Source organism: Lissotriton vulgaris, chromosome 5, assembly GCF_964263255.1.
Source record: "Lissotriton vulgaris chromosome 5, aLisVul1.2, whole genome shotgun sequence".
Taxonomy (NCBI): Eukaryota; Metazoa; Chordata; class Amphibia; order Caudata; family Salamandridae; genus Lissotriton; species Lissotriton vulgaris.
The window spans coordinates 745,896,858-745,913,622 of NC_141693.1; positions in this window are offsets into that span (position 1 = coordinate 745,896,858).

The window sequence follows — 16,765 nt, forward strand, 5'->3', positions numbered from 1 at the left end:
CCTGACCTAGGATTATTTAAGGAATGGAGGGAAACCTTTTTGTCAGTTGGGGCATCACTGACCTGGGGGAACCCACGCAGGAGTCTTAGTCGGTAGGGCCTAGGCGAGGAACCAATACCACTGGGAGTGACTGAGCCAAGGCACTGCCTTCCAAGTTGAGTAAGGGACTCTAACCAAACCCACTGATCTGGCCCAACGTGGGGGGTACCCTCGTCAGGAACCAGCCTGTCCTCCAGCCACCAACTCAACCCCCCCCCTGACTACCTATCCCCCCAAGGAACTATCTGCGACGGGCTCAGAAGCCATCAAGCGCCGAGAAGAGAACCTATTTACAAGAAGGACTGCTGGAGGGATCAACCAGGTACCAGCGCTGCATCATCCATGTGCTCCCCTGCTCAGCCTGTGCATCAAAATGTGCTGTCCTGCCTCCTCTTTCTGCCTGAACTGCCTTCCAAGCTCTCTCCTGCTGTGCCACCGGAGAAGCACTGTAACCCCCTGAACTGCTGCTGGCCGGCAGATAGAGGAGGCAGGACAGCACAGGGGCACAGGCTGAGCAGGGGAGCGCACCAGCAAGTGACGGAGCTGCCACCACTCATTTTGACACCAACTAGTACAAATTAACAAAGATGATATCAGGGAAAGTATAAGGCACAAGGCACTACCAAAAGGAAGCGGGAGAGCGAGGCTACATCAGGAGATCTAACTGCAAAAAGGAGAAAGCAAAATAAAGGAAGCAGGGCAGACATTGGTCACCCTTCGACTACAATGAACAGCAGTGCCATATATGACTCTGAGCCAGAACTGGAGGCCAGCTCTAAGGCATCAGCCAGTCCCCCTTGTATCAGCAGCTTGAGAACATGCCAGCCTACAGTGAAACAGTGGATCAGTCTAAAACATCAGAAATGTTTTTGAAAATCGCAAAATTAGCACCGGGTTTTTGCTAATTTTGCGATGTTCAAAAACAGTTTTTCCTTGCCAGGATTTATCCTTTAAGGCAGGGGCCCCTAATCTTTCTAAAACATAAAACATTAGAAATAACAGACTTTTTTCAGTCAATAGGTAAACATGACGGTACGCCACAATCAATTTTGAACGTCAAGCCCCGACCGGAGAAGGTGATGGTCGGCAACAGCCCAGAGCAGGAAAGCTACCCCTGTACTCTTCCATCTCCTAATTTATTGACTTCACAAAATGCACAATCACATAGCTAGTCATTTGGTCGTGGTCCCACTGAAGTGGAGTCTGTCGGTGTGGTATGTCATCAGCAGGTCCAGAGGGTTGGGAACAGGAAGGAGTGATCAAGCTCTACTCATTTTCTGAATTTAATCCAAATAACGATGTTCACCCCACAGTGCTGTATCTGCAGGAGGGGGCCAACAAGGGCATCCAGGGATCAGCTGTAGATGGAGAGTTAAATCAGAGAGTGTAGACGGATAAATGTAGGAGCCTACGGAAACTCTGCGACAATCCCTCCATCTTGTGGTCTGCAATTCTAAACTTAATGCAAGCAACGGTATTGGCCGTAACTCATCATTTTAACAAAATGGACATTCGGGTGGATTTACACAACACCATGGCAATCTTGGTGTGGGAAATTGATGAGAAACTTGAAAAGTTAAATGCATTAGATACAAGGGCCCAATCAAACCACCTTAATGATTTTACAATTTGTTCTTGCAAGGAGGTAGTAGACCTACTAGCACAACTTCTGGCAATCATGGAAGGCATCCTGGGAGAAGTTAAAAACAGCCTCAGTCCTAAGACCCAGTCAGGGCTTTCTTACGACACCAAAAGAGGAAATAATAATTTTGAAGATGGCAACCCTTGGGGGTCAAGCTGATCTTAACAAAGAGTTGGCAGAACAACAATGCATGGATTTAGAGGAGCAAAACCCAGACACCCAACTTAGGTCTCAAAATGAGTCTTCTGAAGGTGGAAAATCGAAGGATAACTCCCTCATGTCATCTCGACCATCTAAAAGGGAAAGGAAACGAGCAAGAAAAGGAAGGAATAAAATTTACCTTGGTCATGTAGAGAATAATCAACCCTCACCAACAGTACAACAGGAAGATCTGGACAGTCCTGGGAAGGTCCCTATGGATTTGAATGCATCAAGTACTGACTCTGCTCCTGCATGTGACAATGCACACAATAAACTAGTGTCTCCAGTAAAACTACTATAACCAGCGAGCCCCCAGGGACAGGTAGTTCGCTGAAGGGTGGAATATTTGGAGAGCTTGAAACTCCTCAACAGGACTGCACATTGTGGCCTGGGAAATTACAAGTCAAAGAGCTTAAGGAAGAAGAAAATCAAACCCAGTCTATAAGGGACCAGGGCCCCCAGGAAGCTCATGTGCTGGCAGTAAAAGGAACCATCTTCGATCAAAATCAACTGATATCAAGATTTCATTTCGGCGCTGGCAACCAACCTGGTGGTTCGATTAATACCGGGCAGAAGCTACTATGGATCCCAGAATTTAACTTGAGAGGCTCCCAAGATGTTTTAAACCATTCAAGTATCCTAAAGCTGATGATCAAAGCCCTACCAGGCATGGAGCATGTTAAGTCTGAGGGCATGTCATAAATCAAGTTCCTGTCGGTAAGAGGGCGACAGCATATGGACCACACCCTTGTTACTTTCTCATCACTCATGCTCCCGGTTCTGATCTTGTAGAAGAGAAAGCATCTAAAAGCCTGGGGTATTGAAGTAATTGCACACCAGGGGGATAGGTACCCCCATGTGCTCCTTCCAGCGCCATCTTGAGATGAGCAAGTGGTGTCCAACTCATCAGTATTAAGAGGAGCAAGCAGTGGGCTGTCCTTCATGGCTCATCACAAAAATAACCTGGATCTTACAAAAGTGATAGTTAAAGTAACAAAAGAAGAAGATTCAGGCCAGCAGCGAAGATTGGTAACATACAATGAGCACCAGAACACCTGGGATTGGCTGCCCATAGCCCCGTCACGGACTGGGAGTAATCAGGATTGAGTGGAGGGGCGGCCACCAGCATGCGTTCTGGGTGGCCTGTCATTCTGCTACTAGAACATCAGCGGTCTGCAGACTAAATCCATGGATCCAGTGTTCACAGGATATATGGGATCATTTGATATCCTAATGTTTCAGTAAACATGGGCGCAATATAGCATTCTCTTCATCGGCTACAAAGAATAAATAAAGCAAGCTGAAAGAAATAGCGCCTTTGGAAGGGCGAAAGGCAGCCTAGCAATTTACATGAACACTAACCTACCGAGTAAAACTGCAGAACTGTATGTGGATGATCCAAACATGTTGGTATTGCAAGTGGAAGGCTGGGCTAATCATTCTGAAGAATTGATCGTTCCTATAAATTTATACGTCAATCCAAAGAAAAGAGGGGTATCTTCTGGAAGAATGGTAGCCCAACTAGCCCAATTAAAAGATAGTCATCACAAGTCACACTGGCTAGTCACAGGAGTCTTTAATCTCAATTTATTCCATCAGCCAACGGAGGACCATACGGATGCAGTTGGACCCCTCCCTGAGCAAGTAATGCAATTGAAAAATTGGAGGGATACATTTGGAGAAGTACTCATGAAGGCCTGCGAGTTAATGGGCCTATTGGTTTTGAATGGTCGGAAGACAGCTGACACTCCACCCGTCTGTACAAGAGTCTGGGGTAACACTGTCTAAATTTTAGATTATACACTCGTTTCAATGTCCCTATACAATCAGGTATGCGATTATAGCATAGTCCATCCTGTAGAGAGTGACCATAATCCTCAGGTGATTATGGTGAACACAAGTCAGTTCGTAGGTTACAGGGGGAGACTTGCACAGAAAACCTGAAACGTCTAAAGTAGACCTCATGTACCGTTAACTGCATAGCAGAGTAGGCTGTCGCAAGGTGGCAAGACCTAGCTTCTACTGGTTCTAATCCAATAGTGGCATGGAAAACACTCTAATAACATGACCAAAAGCCACAAAGAGAATAGGTATAATAACGGATCTCACCTTGTTTCTTGTAAATCGATAACCATGCCTCTCCACATCTGAAAAATAACAAATAAAACAGGCAAACTCTTTCAACAATGACGTCAAAACCCAGGAGTCCCGGAAATATTAAAACAATTCCACAATGAGAGACGCCCCTTTAAAAAAAGAGATTTGGGCGCATTAACAAGCCACAAAAGAAACATTATGGGCCCAGCTGCTACATGCCTCTAAAACAAGTGACTCAAAAATATTCTGGTTGATAATCAAAAGGAGCAAACAACACTAGCATTAGTGAGATGGAGTACGTTCAATACCTGAAATGACATTTTAAGAGAAGTTCGATGAATACAACTAGCCTTCACTGTCTCAATAAAGACAATCTGGCACCAAGGACAATTACATTGGCGGAGGTAGAGAAAGTCATTACAAAGTTGCAGGCAGATTGTGCCCCTGGGACGAATGGGCTTCCCCAGGAACTGTTTCAGTACTTTACATAACAGTGGCAGACTTTATGGTGTCAATGTTTAATTACATTCTGGAAAATGACATTATGCCTGATAGTTGGAGGGGCTCAATACTTCATCACATTTTTAAAAGTTTTTGGCATGCTCACCTAGCAATTACTGGCTAATCGCAGTCATGGATGTAGAGCTCAAATACTTTCCCATTGTTATTACTACATGATTCGGAATCTTGGACGCCCGATAATGTAACACGCCCTTTAAATCATACCAGCTTTCTAAGGGGTCAATTCACTTTAGCCAATCTCATGACCTTGAGCTTAATTGCAAATAGAGCAAAGGCAACTGGCACATCACTCAAATCAAATTTCAAAGCTTTATTCGACAGCATGTCATAAAAGCGGTTATACATCATACCCCACTACACAATAAATACTACAATAATAAATTCATTATTTAAAAAAACTCATTAAACCATGATGCTGTCATGTTCCAGATAAAAAGACAATTGATACATGATAATTAAAATAGTTCAATAAAACATGAATTATAAGAAATTAATCTACATTAAGCGGTGTCAGTTAATTCATTGGGCAATATCTAACTGTTGTAAGGTGCGGGTGCGTATTGTCCATGCCCACCCTAAAAATTTTGCAACAGCAATCGCCATGCAGGGAGTACAATCTGATTCCAGCACTCTTAACGCCTCTATGTACCTACGTGTACATAGATTTAAACACACAGGTTTTATCCACTTCCGTCGGGGTTTACATAAAGGGGGCAGACAAACAGTAGATGAGCAATGTTCTCGATCAAGACTTTGCAATGGTGGCATTTATCATCCTGATTAGTTGACCATTTGTGGGTAAATGCCTTTAAAGGAAGGGTCCCGATTCTGAATTGAAAATACAATTTTCTATCAAACGGTCTTTCAATAATGTCCCAGTATAGCTCACAAGATGGTAAAAGTTTGATATCCACATCACTCGTGTGGAGGAGTGTGGCTCAATGGTTAGAGCGGCAGACCCTGATGCAGAGGTCTAGCCCAGGACCAGGGTTCAATTCCCCACCTCCGCGGGTCTTGGGCTCAAAATTCCATGGACCTGATAATTCTTGCCTCGGTGCCTATTCCAATCATGGAGTCCCATTCTGCAACTCTGGGCAATAGCTTGCTTAATCTCCACAACGGCCCCCACAACACTAAGGATGCCTGGCCTCCACCTTGGGGGTGCCCAGGAGTGGACGCCTCACAGGGAAAGCCAGGATGGGTTCCACAGCGGTATTCGTACAAGTGCCATGAGACTCTTGCGGGTGAGTAGTGCACTATGCAAGTATCAATTTACATTTACTCTATGGGGCATATTATCAAGCACATGTGATAATTATCGCAAGTCGAGCACATCGCGATTTTCATTAGCGCCGTCTATCGTTGGATTTCAGCGCCGGGTTAGTGACATATTACTAATGCTTTTCACCCGGACAATGTGAAATCCAGAGATAGAGGGTGATAATATGCATTAGTGTGAGAAAAGCAGCAAAAAATGACCTGCAACAATTTAAACTTTGATAATAGGCAGGTGTGGACTTAGCCCTGAGATCCACCTCCCATGTTACAGATGGCTAAGTTGGATTAATAGCAGGAGTTAGAAACCTGCGATAAAGGGGCCTTAGAGTGACTTTGATCATCTATTCGCGGGTCTGGGGCATTCTTGTAAATATCACAATGCAGTTTTAGCAATGTTTACCCATGTTGTTCTGTGAGGAATGCCCACTTTGAATGTCAATAGCGATAATAACCACTGACATGCAAAGTGAAGAATAGATGGCTGCTAACTCAAGGAAACATGCTTTAGTGTATCCTTGATAATAGAGCGATGTTTAAATCGCCGCTTTTTGACCGAAAACAGACGCAAAAGCGGCGAAATTGGGCTTGATAATATGCCCCCAAATGTTGATTTGTTGACTTCAAGGCAGTCTTTGATTTTGCGCCACGGAACATGCTATTGGTTAAGCTCCAGCAATGGGGAATCCCAACCAATATCTTACGAGCAATTAGGTTAGTATATTCTGACACATGGGTCAAGATAAAAATTGGAGATGGTACGCATGTATCAAAGAAAGTGCAACAATGGGCTTAAAACAAGCCCCCCTTCTTTTTAATTTGTATTTGGCGGATCGCTCATCAGAGCTAGATGGGCAGATAGCTCATGAACCAAGCATGGGAGGACAACAAATGTCTAACAATCTATATGCTGATGACTTGCTGTTGTTTAGTAACACTCGAATAGGCCTCCAAAAACTACTTAATTTCCTTGGTATTTATACAGAAAAGAACGGCCTGGAAGTAAATTATTGAAAAACAAGTGTGATGGCCTGTAATCGGGGCACCAACAAAAGTCGAAAATGGCATCTTAATGGAAACAAAATTGACGAGGTTGCCACCTACATATATTTAGGGGTCAAAATAGATGCAAATGTCACATTTGCATCTCAGAGGAAGGTGATTAAGGGGAAAGCGCAGGCTATTCATTACGGATTTTCATCTCTGGCTAGATACATCCGAGGACATGATCCGAAACCCATGGGAGCAGTTATGAAAGCTAAATTGATGCCAACCCTTGCGTATGGATCAGAGATAATGCTAGGTGTCGAGGCTCCTCTTCTTGATAAATTACTGATAAGAGCCTATAAACCAACCTCCAGGCTACCCAGGTTGTCTCACCTGTGCAACTCCGGTTAGGATTTTTACTAATAAAACAGTCACTCACCAGGCAGATGGCATTTGCAAAGCTCTGTTACAAATTGCGTGCAGGGGCCGATAACACCTTGGCTATTTTAGTCTGGTCCGATATCAATCTGCAATGGGGGAATTACGCCCACAAAAATCTTGAGAATAGTATCAGGGTGCTAGAACTGAGCGACTCATGGAACTCTAAAATCCCTGAGCAAACTAGATTGCAAAGCTGGACCGCAGACAAGGAAAGTGTAGTATTCTCTAGTTGGGTGTTTGGCTGTCCCAGCACCCATAGATAGAACCCTCCTGGTTGTGTTGTCTGTAGTCCTTTGTCAATGTGAAGGTTCTAAGCACGGCAGTTGTTTCCTGACTCTGTAACCTCCTGACTGTTGTTGTGTATCTCTTGTCTTCAATAAACTTATTTTAACCATAATGAGGCTGAGGAACTTACTACAAATTTGATGGCGACGACAAGAGATACTGAAGAACAAGTGAACATTGTCATGGGTGGCTGGTGCTGAAATCATATTCAATCTTAAGAGAATCACTTCTGCTTGCAGCACCCTATCAACGGAAGGTTAAACAGTCATTTTTGGCCTTCAGACTTGGTGAGATACCCACATCAGACTTAATGCCAAAGTTAGTACCAGAACTGCTGACTATGCCAACAGGGGATTGAGAATCTGCTCCACGTTATATGTATCCGCCCAGTGTTGATCTACCAATGAATAAACCTATTAAGACGAGAGTTTCCCGCTGGGGAAGCAGGTCTTGTTGGACTGCACTGGTGGAGTCAATGGACCCAAGTAATACCAGGTTGAACATTAGACTAGTCCAATTCTGGCTACTTAAAAAAAAACTGATTAGTGCATAGGTTGGGTGTTGTGCGAACCTGGGAGGGGCCTCGGAAGGATGGATAAGTTCTTCATAGGCCACAGTGTCTGTTGGCATGGTTGGCCAGTAAACCTGAAATAAGGCTTTGCAAATCCCATCATTTTAGGTAAACCCACATGAGCGGGTAAAATGGATTCACAATGACGGGCTGCTAGGGATAACGATAGTAGCTGTTCCTTATCCCATCATGGTAAGGCAAAATTTGCCTAAACTAGCATTTTTGTGCTGCACAGCAGCACTTTCACAACACATAGTTTTGTATACTGACACTTTATCAGTTGAAATACCACTGTTGATTTAGTAAAGCACCCGCAGCCTAGGCTTGCACACGAGCACTTTAATCACTCATAAGTCTTGAACAATGGTATGTATTAGCAGAATTACAACTGGCTGCATCATAAAGAACACATATTTTAAGCAATTAGGGGAAAGGTCGGTGCTTGACCAGTCACCTTGAGCCACTTATCATCCGTATGTGCCATTTTTATCCATATAATCAGGGAAGTAAATAATGTGAAGGTTCACCAATAAGACGTACAATGGCTAAAGTAGATGTATAATAACCTTTAGAGTCTCCTTAAATGCTTTGTACTGTATTATTTGAGTAGTGTATATGGTTTTAATTGACTAATAAACTATATATATATATGTGATCAAGGCAGGGATCTGCCGAAATGCGTCGTGAGGACTGGTGTATGAAATAAACTGAACAAAGCACCGAGAAGGGTCTGCCTCGTTTTTCTTTCTGACCCTATGGGAGTTGGTGGTTGAAGCGAGCAATTTTGAGAATATATATATATATATATATATATATAAATATATATATATATATATATATATATATATATATATATATATATATATATATATAAAAAACGATGACGCAAACAGTGTCCTAGTCCAGTGTCATTTTGCCGCCAACAGAGAAGGCTGGAGAGAGGGAGATAGGACCCTACATAAATGGTTGGAGATGGGCCCGCTCCTGATCATCTGTCATTCCTTAGGAGCCCCTCGGCAGGTCAGTCACCCAGCACTTTCAATTTCTTAGGGTAGAAGACCCCTTGACTGCTTGAAATACAGCTTTAGAAAACTTTAGGAAGAAGTCTCAAAGGCAACATGGTCTCCTCTATCCCCTTGTCTCACAGTGGGATATATATATATATAGCAACAATTTATGTAGGGCCCTATCTCACACTCTCTCCAGCCTTCTCAGTTGGCGTCAGAATGACACTGGACGAGGACACTGTTAGCGTCATCTGTTCTGCCAAAGAATTCATGGGCAGAAGCACTTTGCAGGAGCCTCCTATCTTCACCCTTGCCTGCATACACTGATGTGGTCAGGAACGACAGAGTAACCCATTGCCCCATGCTTGACTTCAGGGCCGGTCCTAGAACTTCTGGGGCCCCGGGCGAAAGGGAAGATGTGAGGCCCCTCTAATTTGCATGTAACATCCAGTCGCGGCCGGCATGACTCGCGGGTGGGGGGTCTCGCGGGGTTCTTGCGGGAGGGTACGCAGGGGGGTTAATATAAAACTAAACTTCCCTTTCCGGGTCTGGTGTCGTCTCTGCTCTTCTGCAGCCTCCCTTCCCTTTCCTAAGCCAATCACAAAGCTGAAATGACAGCGTTGTGATTGGTCCGGACGGTGACCAGCCAGACCAAAAAGGCCAGAGTGCGCATGACTGGTTTGGTCGGCCCCAGAGGGCCGACCAAACAGTCAGAGCCCTTAGCAGTGTGAAAGCCACTCCTCCCTTGCCCTAGAGTAGAACCCTCCCCCACCCAAACACTTCTGCTTTCTCGCAGTGCGGGAAGCAGAAACATAAAATTTTAGTTTTAGCATTTTATGTTTCTGCTTCTCGCTCTGCAAGAAAGCAGTGGGGTGACACTCCTCCGCCCTAGTGGAGGAGCCATCCTTGGTAACATCACAAGAAGTGACATCACAGAAAGTGATATCGCAGAATATTGATCTTATTTGGCATCACTAAAAAGATCGAATGTGGATATCAGTAACATGGATAAAAAGATAAATATACAAATTAAATAAGTCCATACATTTTAAAACTGTATTAAATGGATTACATTTGTCACTAGGATGGAAAAGCTAGGTTCAGGTCTAAACAAAGATGGATATTTGTTACTCATGTTAACTGATTGTTTCCAGATGACTGCATGATAAACATTCCAGTTCTGTCTCATAAAGGGGGGAGATCCTGTGGAGGTAATGAGGGGCGGGATCATTCAAAATATAAAATTACACAAGAGAAAAGCTCTCACACCATGGATATAATTGCAAATTTCAAAAGGCGCCCTTGTCTTTCTGTGCCATTATTGTGCTACCTTAGGATGACATTAATACTTAGTAATTTGTTTTAACATAAATCCTCTCACCAGGATCCCAGAGTCATAGGACAATCTTTTTTATGTGTGGGCTCTTTACTCACCAGAATTATGTTAAGTGCAAAAACACAACACATATAGTACAAAATTACAAGACACAATTGCAAACAAATAAAGATTGTACATAAACAAAAAAAGACTTAGAACAACCTAGACCACTGCTAAATCATACATTGACTTGAAGGTATGCTACAGATTCAAGGGGTTGTCAAATCAACGTTTTTGATTTGGTGGTAGAACTGTAGGAAGTAGAAGTGGCCAGCTTTAGCGCTGGTGGAGCCCTGTGCGACAATGTTGGTGCCCCCAATGACTTGCTCTGCCACGGATTCCCTCACTACCACCCATTAACAGTGCCCCTCAAGTCTCCATAACTACACTCTCTCTCAGATGCATTTAATTTGCACAGTCACTCGTTTTAGCTCTGTGCGCCATGCACACACCTTAGCGCTGAAGCGCTAGGGTGTGCGCATGAGTGTAGCATAGGTTTTGTACAGAAGGGTACCCTTCTTGTGCAAAATACTCTGCTGGGTGCGATACATAGCTTTTCCCACTTTGCATACGTGCTGCACAGTGTAGCGCGCATGCAAAGTCGCAAAAGCATGGAGAAATGAAAGCTTTTCTCTTGTTAGCGCCTGCTTTCAAGGGGCGTTAACTTTTGTCGCAAAACCATGTTCACAAATCTTTGTAAATATGGTTTTGTGTCAAAGTGTATGGGTGGTTACATGGGAACGCCCATGTACCACTCCCTCGGTGCAAAGTAACGCAAAGCAGTGCTTTGCGCTGTTTTGCACTACTTAGAGGGTCCTTTCCAGCGCAAAACAAGTTTTCGCTGGAAAGAAAATAGCAGCAAAGAAAAAAATTGTACTGGTTAGCGTCACTCTTGTGATGCAAAACCAGCGCAAAAGGATTGAAAATCTCCCCCTTCATGTTTTATCTCTCTCTCACCTCTACCCTCCATTCGCTGTTTCTGCCTCTCAAGCTTCCACCTCTCCCCTACATGCCTTGCTATTCACCACTCTTCTCTCCGGCCTCTTACCCTGCTTCACCTCTTGTGCCAGGACGCAATACAGGTCCCTGCAGCACAGATGGGCACACAACAATTCTGAGGGCCCCATCTCACCAGGGGGATCCCATTCAGCCTAGGGCCAATGAATATCTGAGAGATGTGGGAGACTCTGGGGTCCATTATTACATTCTGCAGAACGGGGACCCCATCATTTTGTGTTACACAACTGCTCTTGTGTTACTTTTCAGATGCGTAAAGCAATGAATGGTGAGTGGCTTGAGGGGTTATATCACTTGGGTGTATCTTGGAGGGTTCATTGCACTCCCCTTGGGGTGATAAGGATGAGTGTGGGATCACCCCCCATCCCTCCCCATAACTGAATGTTAGCATATCCACTAAACTTTTAAAGACCAAATTGCTCATTCTTCTTTCAATTCATGTCAATTACATGAAAAAAAAACACCAAGCGCTTATAACTGGAGTATTATTATTTATGTTTAACTCCTTTTATGTTTGTTTTGTATGAACATGCTTGTTTGAGAAAAAAAAACAGTTGCAAAAAAAGCGAAAAGAATAATAAGCCCTTTATCCATTTTCTGTCTTCTCCCTTCCATGGAAGAAGCAGCGCCTTTTGTGATGTGAGATCACTCTGTGTTTTTGTGTTGTGAGCCCTGCAGGATGATCTGCGTTTCATTCATGCAGGGGCAGGGCTCACTTCACACCTCACAGTTCAAGTAGCTGCCTAACTGCTGTTATGGAGATGCAGCGATTAGGCTGATCACGGCCACAAACACAAACCCGCCTTGCCCACTCTGCAGCATCTGAAAGGATGGGGTGTCATATTGCTTTTTTATTCCATGGCGCGGTGAGGGGGCCCCGCCGTGGGCCTCGCACACTACACCATGGCTGTAAACCCCAAGGGAGGCGGCTCCCCCCCTGTCACGCTTACAATGGCACACTTTAAAAAAAGTTGATGGGCTCGTGGGGGGCCCCATCAGCCGCGAGGCCCTGGGCAGCCGCCCACTCTGCCCATGCCTAGCGCCGGCCCTGACCCAAACAATCACGTTTAAGGTGCTCCATTGGGGTTGAAAGTTTTAGCAACGCTTTGAGCTGGACAATTTTTCCATCCAAGTGGGGGTTCTGTTCGAAGGCTGCTGGTGTACTTAGACTTGGATGAACAACAGGAAATTCCATAAAGGTGCAAATCTATCGTCATGATGGGAATACGCCAATGGAGTATTCACCCAAAAGGGTAGTTAACCATCTGACAGATCTTTCTGGAATAATAGGCGACGAAAAGCGAGTTATTTGGATTCTCATCCATGACGGATCACCAATACCACCCCTTCCTGCTTCCTTGTCAAAGTCCTTATTCTTGTGGTGATACCATGTTGATGAGATATGCAACACACTAGCCCTCTAAATGTAATCACATTCCAGTCCAATTCCTAAGGTTGATGTAACTGCCCTTCGTACTCCTATCAACCTATGTTCCTGGCTCAGTGGTAATGCAGGCGCATGTGGACAGTGGACTAGTGGTGCCTTCTAGATGCCTCTGTTAATGTGTGCACTGATATCTGGTCTTCAGGTGGCTTCCCACCTCTACAATGAGCTCATTCATTGATGCACCATTTTTGGACCTCTGCCCTTTGACCCTGCATAACACAATTTGCTGTTTCCTCTATCGCCCACCTCTAACGCTTGATGTTACGGTTTTTGACTGCGAGAGACAGTAGCAGTTGTTTTGGGGTTTTCAGGACATCGTCATTAAGAGAAAAGTTATGCAACCGATAGCGGTCGCCAGGGCTGAACTCGAAGCGTTTCCAGTCATTAACGTCCGGGTCGGTCACGTTGCGTCGTTTCGAATCGCAGAGCTCAGGTTAGGACCCCTGCATAGAGTTTGCAAACATACATCATTAACCTGCAGAATCCTGCAGGTAGCATGAGGCTGTGGCGGCGGGGGGGGGCGAGGCCAAGAAGCCTAATGAGGCGACTTACACGTCTCAGGGGCTCATTACAGCATGGGTCATGGAGGGCGGGCGGGCAAGAAAGGCGCCAAAGCTCTAGTTAATGTGACAAAGACTCGTACAAGCATAAGGCAGTGGGCTTTGGTGATGCATACTGTAAATTGTTGTTATTTACTTAATTGCTAGGACCCCGGTTGATGTGTTCTAACTCATCGTGTAAAGGTTTGGTGCCGTAATGGTTTGTGCCTATTAACTACACTCCTTGCTTTTGAATAGTTGACATGTCTACACTGCATACGGCTATTGTGCGGGCATTGTTTGTTACTTAGAAGAGATTGCCTGTCTGTGAGTTGGACAGAAACTGCATTTTGGAAATGAATTACAGACAACACATTCTCGAGAATAAAGGGGCAGTTCTACAAGAAACTAACTCAGCGCGGTGCTGCAAGTCATTTTGGTGCGCCGCGCTGCGTTAGTTTCGAAGCACAGGGATGCAACATATTTACAACAATATGTCGCATCTCTGTGCTTCCCCCTGCGCTGGCGCACAAACTGCAGCCATGCGCCGGCTCAGACACCCTTGCACCATGGTGCAAGGATGTCTGTGTCTTGAGAATATTGTTATTGTGCAGGAAGGGGCACCTTCCTGCACAAAAACAATACATTGAGGTGATTTCCTCTTCCAATGTGGGCTGTAGAATGTAGCATGCATTGAAAGAGGAAAAAAACGAGGAGAAATGAAAACATTTCTCCTTGTTGCACCTCCCTACGCCACCCCTATGGTGGCGTAGCATTCTTACGCATTTCCAGATTTACGATTTCTCGTAAATCTGGAAATGCATCAGTTGACATGAGTGTTACGAGAGAACACCCACAGCAACACCCATGTCACGCCCTAACACGCAAAGTGTTGCGTGAACAGCGGCCATATTTACAAGCACAGGTTAAGTCACACAGGGTAACTTTACCTGTGCTTGTAAATATCACTCAGCAGGCTGTGCCACTGGTGCGTCACGCAACTTGATGCACCGGCGGCGCACGGTGCTTGTAAATCTGCCCCAAACTTTTTATTTGTTGAAAGAGTATGTAGCCAGGAAATTCTGCCTCTTCGGACCCTTTTCCTGCAAATATCAAGGGGCTTATTTACAAGCCACTTGCACCACTTTTGCGTCATTTTTAACATGGGAAAAGTGATGTACGGGTGGTGCAAGGAGCTTGTAAATAAGCCCCCAAGTGCCTTAGCAATCCGAAGTTACTTTTCTTCCACTCCCGCCCTTCGCCCCTAATTAAAAATAAACCCACCCTCGTTGGCCTCATCGTCCCAGAGCAGACAACTGCCCTCCTGTCTGCCTGCTCACCTTTGAGTCTTAAGTGTGCCGAGCTGGCTCCCCTCTATCTCCTTACCTGCACCATTCAGTGGTGACCTCCTTGTCATCTTGCCCACTCTTCCCGGACACAGTCCGAGAATTTGAGTTCACAAGCCCCCCCAAAAACAGGCCTCCACAACTCATTAACGTATTGGACATCATTTCATCAGAAAATCAGCAATAGAAGACCTAATTATACCCCTTTTGACTCCCAATGCCAAGTGTGACCCTTTTCCATCTGTAGGCCCTAAAGTGCCTTATGTTTCCGGCTTCCACTATGTGCACTCAGGTACCACGGGCCCCTGGAAATAGATCCCAATAAGGAGGTAGTATCATAGCAACCCTCCCTTTACAAATCTGGGATGAAAAACATCCACGGAGGCCTGCAATACCTCACAGTGCTAATGTGGTGGTTGTTGAATAGCCATGCGGCACTGACACAGCATTAGGTGGTGCTTCTTAATATAAAATCACTCTGGGTGACGGATGCCCACCCAGACAGTTTTTGAGTTGTTATTTGGCCCTCTTGGTCTTGCTCGACCTAGTGTGTGGTTGTCTGTGAGCTTAATCTTTCTTCACCCTTACTTTCTTGGACCTGACATGCAAAGCTCTGTGGCCACACTGGTTGGAATGGTCTATACTGGTGGCCGTGCATCTGCTGGAACTAGTTTGCGAGCTGCCCTACCTAATTTTTGCACTCCACCTCACTGGGTCTCAGTCTCATTTGGAAAGCTCGTGCAAATCTCCCTGTTGGACTGTGGTACCATTTCGCACTTGCTTGGTTTTTTCTGACCACATTGGCAGGCAATTTACGCAATTATACAATTCATACAACGAGACGGACAAAAGAGAAGTCTGTTCTGGTGCCTCAAACAGCACACACCAGATGGCGACCAACCTTAGAGTGAGGCGCTTTTCGACGCTCATTGACTGGGCCCTGAGTTGTTGCTAAACTCTTACTGGACAGTAATTACTTGTTATTATATTTTTGGTGTGGACCTTGGGATTAAGACGGATCTCTTTTCTCCTTACACACTGGACTACATTGACTGCCTTTAGGATCTCAAGTCTGACTTTATTGTGGTCGCATTTTCTCTTTCACTTGACTTTAATTTTGGAAGAACTGTGTGACTATCAGAAGGATCAAAATTCTTTGCCCTTATCAAGCCTTTGTAGGTGAAACGCGTTGGCTGCACTGCTTTTTGGATACATTCAATAAAAGAAAAGATTCTACTGATGTTCAAGTTTCCTGCTTCCTGCAGGTCACGCTGCGGGCACGCTGCTTTTAATTTACCTGTTTTCTATTTTGTTTCGCTATTATTTAATTGTCCCTTGTTTTTAGGCATTAGCAACTGGGAATCACCCCTCGCCCTCTTACCTGCATATAAATGTGTTAAAGCAGCGCCGTTTGGCGGGTCCGGGTCCCGGGGTTGGATTGGTGGGCGCCATTTTGCCTTGGGCTGGGTTGTTTTTTACACGGGCGCCATCTTGGAGCGTCTCTTCGCTCGTGGGGCCATTAGACTCGCCTATTTAAAGTCGTCCTTTCCCGTGCAGCGGGAACGCGCAGTGGGTCGCCGTCGCTTAGCCGGAGTCGTGCCTGAGTCCTGCCCGTCTGCGCCCGTCCGCGCTAAGGACGCGCAGGGCGCACAGGGCTCAGTGGGCTCTTGTTGGTTGCTGAGTGGCGGTCGCGGCACTCCTTGCCATGATTGTGTACTCAAGTGATACTCTGCGGGACATTGGACGCTCGGCTGTAAGTTGCAGACTCCCTCCTATACATCCTTTGGTTGGCCCTTATCACTGCGCCTGCGGCAGGTGGACTCTGGATCCTCCTATCTCGATCGCACAGGAAATTCCAACGGTCGCTCCTTGCAGTAATCGCCCTTCGCATGCCCTTCGCATCTTCAGTCTTAACGCCAGGTCTCTGGTGCAGCATTATCAGGCCGTGTTCGACCTGATACAGGAGGAGGC